Here is a 9,758-nt window from a genome sequence, read left to right on the forward strand (position 1 = left end):
TTAGTCACATATAAAGGAAACCCCATCAGACTAACAGCAGACATCTCAGGAAAAACCTTACTAGTCTTACAAGTCAAATCTTTGACTTTGAATGGGAAGACATATTCAAAGTCCTGAAAGGAAAAAATTGTCAGTTAAGAATGCTATATCCAACAAGACTAACCTTCATAAATGAAGGAGAAATAATGTCTTTCTCAGACAAGCAAGGGCTGAAAAAATTCATCACCACTAGACTGACCCTACAAGAAATATTCAAGAGAGTTTAAACTTGGAAGCAAAAGGATGACATTCACCACGATGAAAACACATGAAAATATAAAACTCACTAGTAAACCAATCACACAAAGGAGGAAGAGAAAGGAATCAAATGGCACTACTACAGAATTCAATCAAACCAGATGACAAAGAGAGAAAGAAAAATCTATAAAACAACTAGAAAACTATTAATAGTATGACAAGAACAAAACCTCACACATCAATATTAAATTTGAACATAAACAAATTAAATGCTCCACTTAAAAGCTTTAGATTGATTAAATGGATAAAAAAAATGATCAAACTATTTGCTGCCTACAGCTCACCTTACCTGTAAAGACAGATAGAGCATAAATGTAAAGGGGTGGAAAAAGATATTCCAAGCAAATGGATACCAAAAGGAAGGAGATGTAACTTTACTTACATCAGATAATATAGTCTTTAAGCCAAAAACAAAAAAATAAGACAAATAAGGTCATTATATAATGATAAAGTAATCAATTCATGAAGAGGACATAACAATTCTAAATATATATGCACCCCAACATTGGAGCACCCAGATTCATAAAACAAATATTACTAGACATAAAGAGAAAGAGAGTGATACAACATAGGAGGAGACGTCAACAGCTCACTCACAGTGTTAACAGATCATGTAGACAAAAAAATCAACAAAGGAGCATTGCAGTTAAACTAGACTTTGGACCATATAAACCTAACAGACATTTACAGAACATTCTACTCAACAACTGCAGAATATAAATTCTTTTCATGGACTCATGGAACATTCTCCAAGATAGACCATATGTTAGGCCACAGAGCAAGTCTTGACAAATTTTTAAAAACTGAAAGCATATCAAGTATCTTCTCAGACCCCAGTGGAATAAAACCAGATATCAATACCAAGGGAACTTCAGAAACTATATAAATACATGGAAATTAAACAACACACTCCTGAACAATCATCAGCACAACAAAGAAATTAAGACAGAAATGAAAAAAAGTTTTGAAACAAATGATAATGGAAACACAACATACCAAAACCTGTAGAATACAGTAAAAGCAGTTATAAGAGGAAAGTTTATAGCATTAAATGTCTACATCAAAAAAGTAGAAAGATTACAAATTAACAACCTAATGAGGCCGGGCGCAGTGGCTCACGCCTGTAATCCTAGCCCTCTGGGAGGCCGAGGCAGGCGGATCGTTTGAGCTCAGGAGTTCGAGACCAGCCTGAGCAAGAGCGAGACCCCGTCTCTACTAAAAATAGAAACAAATTATACTGACAGCTAAAAATATATATAGAAAAATTAGCCGGGCATGGTGGCACATGCCTGTAGTCCCAGCTACCTGGGAGGCTGAGGCAGGAGGATTGCTTGAGCCCAGGAGTCTGAGGTTGCTGTGAGCTAGGCTGATGCCACGGCACTCTAGCCCGGCCAACAGAGTGAGACTATGTCTCAAAAAAAAAAAACAAAAAAAAAAAACAACCTAATGAGGCATCTTATGGAATTAGAAAGGCAAGAAAAAACCAAATCCAAAATTAGCAGAAGAAAAGAAATAACAAAGATAAGAGTACAACTAAGTGAAATGGAGACTAAAAAAAGTACAAAGGATCAATGAAAGGAAAGGTTGGTTCTTTGAAAAGATAAACAAACTTGATAAACTAGACTAACAAAGAAGAAAGAATACCAAATTTCAAAAAATCAGAAATTGATAAACTAGGCTAACCAAGAAAAGAAAGAAAATACCCAAATTGAAAAAGTCAGAAATAAAAAAGGAGACATTAAAACTTATACCACAGAAATACAAAAGATCATCAGATAGTATTATGAACAACTAAAATCTCACAAATTAGAAAACCTAGAAGAAATGGATAAATTCCTAGAAACATACAACCTTCCAAGATTGAACCAGGAAGAAATAGAAAACTTGAATAGACCAATAACTAGTAATGAGATTGAATCAGTAATAAAAAGTCTCCCAACTAAGAAAAGTCCAGGACCAGATGGATTCACAGACAAAATCAACCAAATGTACAAAGAAGAACTAATACCAATGTTCCTGAAACTGTTCCCAAAAATCAAGAAAGGAATTCTCCCTAACTCATTCTATGAGGTGGCACATATCACCCTAATACCAAAACCAGTGGAGGACACAACAAAAAATAGAACTACAGACCAATATCCCTAATGAACATAGATGCAAAAATCCTCAAAAAAATACTAACAAACCAAATGCAACAGCACACCAAAAAGATAATACACCATGATCAAGTGGGTTTTATACCAGGGGTACAAGGATAGTTCAACATATACAAATCAATAAATATAATACATCACATAAACAGAATCAAGGACAAAAACCATGTAATCATCTCAATAGATGCAGAAAATCATTTGATAAAATTCAGCATATCTTCATGATAAAGATTCATACTACCCAAAGCAATCTACAGATTCAATGCAATCCCCATCAAAATACCAGTGACATTCTTCACAGAAATAGAAAAAATCAATCCTAAAATGTATATGGAACCACAAAAGACCCAGACTATCCAAAGCCATCCTGGGAAAAAAGAATAAAACTGAAGGAATCATATTACCTGACTTCAAATTATACTACAGAGCTATAGTAAACAAAAAACCATGGTGCTGACATAAAAACAGGCACACAGACCAATGGAACAGAATAGAGAACCCAGAAATAAATCCACACATCTATAGTGAACTTATCTTCAACAAAGGTGCCAATAACATACAGTGGGGAAAGGACAGTCTCTTCAATAAATTGTGCTGGGAAAACTGGATATCCATACGCAGAAGAATGAAACTTGACCCTTATCTCTCGTCATATACAAAAATCAAACCAAAATGGATTAGAAACTTAAATCTAAGACCTGAAATTATGAAACTACTAAAAGAAAATATTGGGGGAATGCTTTAGGACATTGGTCTGAGCAAGGACTTTTTGAGTAGTATCCCCAAGGCACAGGCAACCAAAGCAAAATTGGACAAATGGGATCACATCAAGCTATAAAGCTTCTGCACAGCAAAGGAAACAATGCACAAAGTGAAGAGACAGCCCACAGAATGGGAGAAAATATTTGAAAATTACATATCTGACAAGGGATTAATAACCAGAATGTACAAGAAGCATCAAACAACTCAATGGGAAAAAAATCAAATAATATGATTTAAAAATGAGCAAAGGATCTGAATAGACATTTCTCAAGAGAACACCTGCAAATAGCCAACAGGTATATGAAAACATACTCAACATCATTAGTCATCAGAGAAATGCAAATCAAAACTACAATGAGATATCATCTCACCCCAGTTAAAATGGCTTTCATCAAAAAGACAGGCAATAATGAACGCTGGCAAGGATGTGGAGAAAGGGAAACCCTCGTACACTGTTGGAGGGTATTATTGATATATAATTGTTACATATTTTGGCAGTACATGTGATATTTTGATACCTATATATAATGTGTAATGACCAAATCAGGGTAATTGAGACATACATCACCTCAAACATTTATCTTTTCTTTGTGTTGAGAACATTACAGATCTTCTCTTCTAGCTATTTTACAATAAATTGTTAACTATAATTTCCCTACTATGCTATTTAATACTGAATAAAAAATTTTTTTAGTCAGAAAGTATGGCTAGAAGAAAATATACAAAATGTTTACAGTGATCTTTGAATATTTGGTTATTTTTCTTATCTTTTCTTTATTTACTTTTTTGTGTTTTCCAGATAGCCTACAAAAATATAAATGAAATTGACAATTTAAATTTATAATTTAAAAACAGGCTTTTGTAAAAAATAGACAGAAATAGAGGCTTTCCCTAAATATTATTGGAACATATATTTAGATACTAAGGGATCAACTAATTAGCAACCAATCAATAAATTATGTTTGTCTTAAAAAAGATATAACTTAGCAATAGGAATTATTTTATTCCTAATAGTATCTGCTAAAAATAATATAACCAAGATCTTTCTGTAAAGAACTTAACTTTTACATTAAGGTAATTTGCTCTTATACCGTGCAAGGGAAATCTGCCTAAGAAATGATAGTCAAGTAATGTAAATTAATACATAATTTTTACTGAAATATCATAGTGCTTAATCTGCATTCTATGTACATAAAAACTTTTATGTTGTCATCACCTGTGTAGGTGGCAATGATTACCTATTTGTTCCTTTATTATCATGCCCACTTGTATTTTAAAGCCCTGAGAAACAGAATAGTCTTCAAGTTGTGTGACTAAAATAATTGGTCAAAGAAATCACCCCTTGTCTGTTTTTGCTACAACGTCAGATTTAGAAGGAACCTCAGAGGTCACTGAATCTAACCCATTAAAGTAGCCAGTATGGCCAGGTGCGGTGGCTCACGCCTATAATCCTAGCACTCTGAGAGGCTAAGGAGTTGAGACCAGCCTGAGCAAGAGTGAGACCCCGTCTCTACTAAAAATAGAAAAAAAAATAGCTGGACAACTCAAAACATATAGAAAAAATTAGCCAGGCATGGTGGCACATGCCTGTAGTCCCAGCTACTCGGGAGGCTGAGGCAGGAGGATCGCTTGAGCCCAGGAGTTTGAGATTGCTGTGAGCTGGGCTGATGCCACGGCACTCTAGCCCAGGAAACAGAGCAAGACTCTGTCTCAAAAAAATAAATAAATAAATAAAAAGAGCCAGTAATTTAGCTTGTGCTTGAAAATTCAGTGTTGATTATATCTATTCAAGACACCTTATCCCACTATTGTAGTTTTAATTACGATAAAGTTTGTCTCTATATAGTGCAGAAATCTGTTTTCCTATAATTTCTGTCCACTTGAGCTAATGCTGCCCTCTCCTGCTAAACCGAATAATAAATTCACTCTTCCTTTGAAGACAGTTACTATGGTCTCTTGATATTTCTGTTCTACAGGCACAATTTCTTCAATTATGCTTCACATGACATAATTTAAATCTCCTCACAAACCTGGTTGATATTCCTTGGTTTCACTCTAGTTTGTCAGTTAACATATTGTGCCCAAAACTGAAGCAAAAATCAATGTGTTATCTCCCTTATGTTTCTATTGGCACCAGTAAGAACTAGGTTCTTAGTTGAGTATGACAAACTCTAGTTGCTTTAAGCTAGGAATTCTAAATCCTAAATTCAATAGGAATTTATTGAAAGTCTGTTGCATAGCTCAAGGTCTAGCCAGGATGTCTACAGAACAAGGATCAGGAAAAAGTGCAGGAACCAACAGAGGCTAGAAATTCAGAATTGCAGCGAAAATCATACCTCAAAACTAATCTGATGTGGTCACCACTGCCACACACTGCACACCGTAGTTTACACCCCTTCCATTACTGGGTCTAGAAACTGGCTGTTGCTGTTGCTATGGCTGTTGCCAGAATGAATTCTACACTGTCCCTGCTTCTTTGCTTTACTAATGCCAGATTCCATACAGGGTTAGTGTGTTTGATTAGTCAAGTCTAGGTAATACATCTTTGCTCTAGTTTCTTGGGAATTTTCTTAGTCATTTATAATAGGAGACAGGCTCTGCCTCCCAATAGGACTCTAATGGTGGGATTTTCACAAAAATGAGAAGGAGCTTCATTTGGTAAGCATCCAAAGTAAAGGCAAAATTTCTCTACAAAAGTATCATTTGATTTTTTTTACCAGCCACATCCCACTGCTGACTCCTATTCGTAACTAGCCATCAAAATCACCTAAGTGTATTTTTCACATGTACCTCTCTTAGGCCAGGTTGCCAATGTAGTTGTTAATTCTTTTTTTTTTTTTTTGAGACAGAGTCTCACTTTGTTGCCCAGCTAGAGTGAGTGCCATGGCGTCAGCCTAGCTCACAGCAACCTCAAACTCCTGGGCTTAAGCAATCCTACTGCCTCAGCCTCCCGAGTAGCTGGGACTACAGGCATGCGCCACCATGCCCGGCTAATTTTTTCTATATATAGTTTTAGTTGTCCAGATAATTTCTTTCTATTTTTAGTAGAGACAGGGTCTCGTTCAGGCTGGTCTCGAACTCCTGACCTCGAGCGATCCACCCGCCTCGGCCTCCCAGAGGGCTAGGATTACAGGCGTGAGCCACCACACCCGGCAGCAATGTAATTGTTACTTCTTGAGACATCTACGAAACCCACAACCTCCTCTTCTGAAATCTTCCCCCAACACACACACACACACACACACACACACACACACACACACACACAAATGGGTTTTTTTTATAATTTTTAAAAATTTAATTTCATGTCATCCTTGTGCAGGTGCCATGCTAATCTTCTCTGTATTGTTCCAATTTTAGTATATGTGCTGCCGAAGCGAGCAAACAAATGGGTTTTTGCAACTATGGTTTTATATATGATGCTGGCCACAATTGACTGGCCAAAAAAATAGATGTCCTCACCTCAGTTGGGACAATCAGATTCTGGGTCATTCAGTTATCAGTGTTTTAACTAAGATGATATAAGGTGGAAGAATGACCGTATTTAGGTTCTGCACACAAAGAGGCAAAGAAGGCTGGTATTCAGAGAAATAGGATTTCAGAGAAAGAAGAATGAGAACAAGAGAGAAGTGGTTAGGCTCAATGGCTTTACATTCATTTCTTCATTTACTGATTTAACAATATTTATCGAACACCTTTTATATGCCAGATACTGTTCTATGTGCTAGGGATACACCAGTGAACAAATCAGACAGAAATCTCTGCCCTTATGTAATTTACATTCTAGTGTGTGTTGGGGAGGGAGACCAGTAAAAAACAAAATAGGTAAATATATATAGACTATCAGGTGGTGATTAATATTATACAATTGAGAAAAATTAGGGAAGGAGGATTGCAAGTATAAAGGATGAGAATTTAATTTAAAATATAATGGACATGTTGAACTTCATAAGAGAAGGTACTGTTTGAAGAAAAACCTGAAAAAGTAAACCATGCAAATATTTGGAAAAATATTGGGAGGCAGAGGAAATGCATACCAGGCAGAAGGAACAGAAAGTGCAAAGGCCCTGAGGCAGAGAACATGGTTGGAGTATTCAAGGAACAACAACAAGACCAGTGTGGCTGGAGCAGAATGAGTGAATGGGCTAATTATGCAGGACTTTGTAGGCCCTGCTAAGGATTTTGGTGTTTATGTGAGATGGGGAATCATTGGCAGATTTTGAGCAGAGTGCAATGATCTGACTGATGTTTGAAAAGGCTCACTTTGGCTTCTGTGTGGAGCATGGACATAGTGGGCCAGGGCAGTAATAGAAAGATCAGTTAGGAAACTATTGCAGTAAGCTAGGAAAGAAATGATGATGGCTTGAATCAAGATGTTAGTAGTGGAGGAGGTGAGAAGTGGTGAGATTCTGTGTATATTTTCTGTGGTCCCCAACCCCCCATGCGCAGCCCAGTATCAGTCAGTGGCCTGTTAGGAACTGGGCTTTGCATCATCACCTGAGCTCAGCCTTCTACCCACCCCTACCTGGCAGTGGAAAAATTGTCTTCCATGCAACCGGTCCCTGGTACCAAAAAGGTTGGGAACGGCTGTATATTTTGAAGACAGAGCTCACAGAATTTACAGATGGACTGGATGTAGGCTGTAAACAAAAAAAAAGAGTCAAGAATGACTTATAAACTTTTAGCCTGACCAAATAGAAGAATGGAATTGCCATTTACCAAAATGGGGCAGAATGTGAGAGCAGTGGGTTTTGTGACGTAAAATAAAAATTTGGATTTGGAAAATTATGTTTGAAATGACCATTGCATATCTGAGTAAAGATGTTGAGTAGGTAGTCAGTTATACAACTTTTCAGTGGAGAGATATGAGCTAGAGATTCAAATTTGGGAGACATCAGTGCATAGCTACTTTTGAAAGATAATGAGACTGGACGACATCACAAAGACAGTGAAAGTAAGCAGAGAAATTGTCTAAGGGCTGAGCTCTGTCTCCAGTGTTTAAAGCAGAGTTCTCAAAGTTTGAGCCCCAGACCCTCAGACATCAGCATCACTGGGAAACTTGTTGGAAATGTATATTTTCGTGTCTTACCCCAGACCTACTGAATCAGGAACTCTGGGGGTGGTGCCCAGCAAGCTGTGGTTTAATAAGTCCTCCAGGTGATTCTGAGGCACACTAAAGTTTGAAACCAATGGTTTAGAAGTCAGTGAGATGAGGCAAAACCAGACAGGAAAACTCAAATAGAGCAGCCAGTGAGATAGAAGGAAACCTAGGAAAGCGTGTGTCCTAGGGGTCAAGTGAAGAAAGCAATTCAAGGACGAGGGAGTAATCAATTGTATCAAATTGACTGCTGGTATGTCAAATAAATTAACCAGGTTCCAGTCTCTTTTGAGGACAAACTGTGCTTCAAGCTGTTGACTTCCATTGTGTTCTTACAATAAATCCTCCCTTTTTGTTAAACCTAGTTTGGGTAAGTTTCTGTTATTTCCAATGAAAAGACCCTTGACTAAAAAATACCCCTACTGTTCTTCTACAATTTATTTGCAGAAACAACATTCTGAACTGTACATTAATCCTTATGTAGCAGGAGACTCTGAACCTATTTGAATGAAGGCAGAGAACATCCAAGAGAAAAAAATTCTTGTAAGATCTGATTCATCAAATAACAGTTTTACCGTTATTTGAAGAGAAGAGAAGGAGAGAAGCAATTTTAAGGAAAGTATGATGTTGTCTCCTGGCACAATCTCTACTGGACTCAATTTTAAAACCTAGGGAGAAAAGGAATCCATTGATTACTTCCTTATTCCCTTTCCTTTGTTTTTAATGTCTCTCTCTTTCCTACTTCCTTTCCCATGGCCTATAAGCACGTTTAATTACATATTTCCCGTTTAAAAAAAAAAACAACCCAAAACACCCTATTCTATCTTGTGTACATGTAGTGGTCAAAAGCATTATTTCTAGAACAAGATTTAGCTCCAACATTTACTAGTTATGTGTTCTTGGGGGACTTTTTAAGATGCCTCTGTGCCTTCATTTCCTTGCCTGTGAAAAGGAGATAATACTAATTCCTATGTTATGAGGTTATTGTGAGGATTAAGTAATCAAATATTAAGCTCTTAGGACAGTGTCTGGCAGATAGTAAATGCTATATGTGTTTGTTAAAGAAAAGTGAATAGTTACTCCTCAGTTTACAGCCTGCTAGAACTCTGCTGAAGGCAAAAAAAATCAAACCTCTTAATTACTAAACTTAATAAATTCTTCATTCCTTAGCTAATTTGACCTTACAGCAACCCTTGATAAGATGGACTAGTAGGTTCTTCTTGGGCTTCTCCCTTTATTTCAGGGATACCTATTTCCTGGTTCTTTCCATATTTCTCTGATAATTTTTACTCAATTTTCTTTGTAATTTCCTTGGGATTCCTTGGTCCTCTTCCCCTCTCACTTCTTTTTTTTGTTTGTTTTTTTGAGACAGAGTCTCGCTTTGTTGCCCGGGCTAGAATGAGTGTCTTGGCATCAGCCTAGCTCACAGCAACCTCAAACTCCTGGGC

At 36.9% G+C, this 9,758-nt stretch overlaps 1 non-coding gene across 1 annotated transcript; it reads right to left on the minus strand.

Annotated features, from left to right (window-relative positions):
- Positions 1-6,494: 6,494 nt before the first annotated feature.
- LOC123628950 lies at positions 6,495-6,596 on the minus strand. Its single transcript, XR_006731829.1, has one exon. It is a non-coding gene; the product is annotated as a U6 spliceosomal RNA (small nuclear RNA).
- Between the last annotated feature and the right edge of the window lie 3,162 nt (positions 6,597-9,758).

Source organism: Lemur catta, chromosome X (genome assembly GCF_020740605.2).
Source record: "Lemur catta isolate mLemCat1 chromosome X, mLemCat1.pri, whole genome shotgun sequence".
NCBI lineage: Eukaryota > Metazoa > Chordata > Mammalia > Primates > Lemuridae > Lemur > Lemur catta.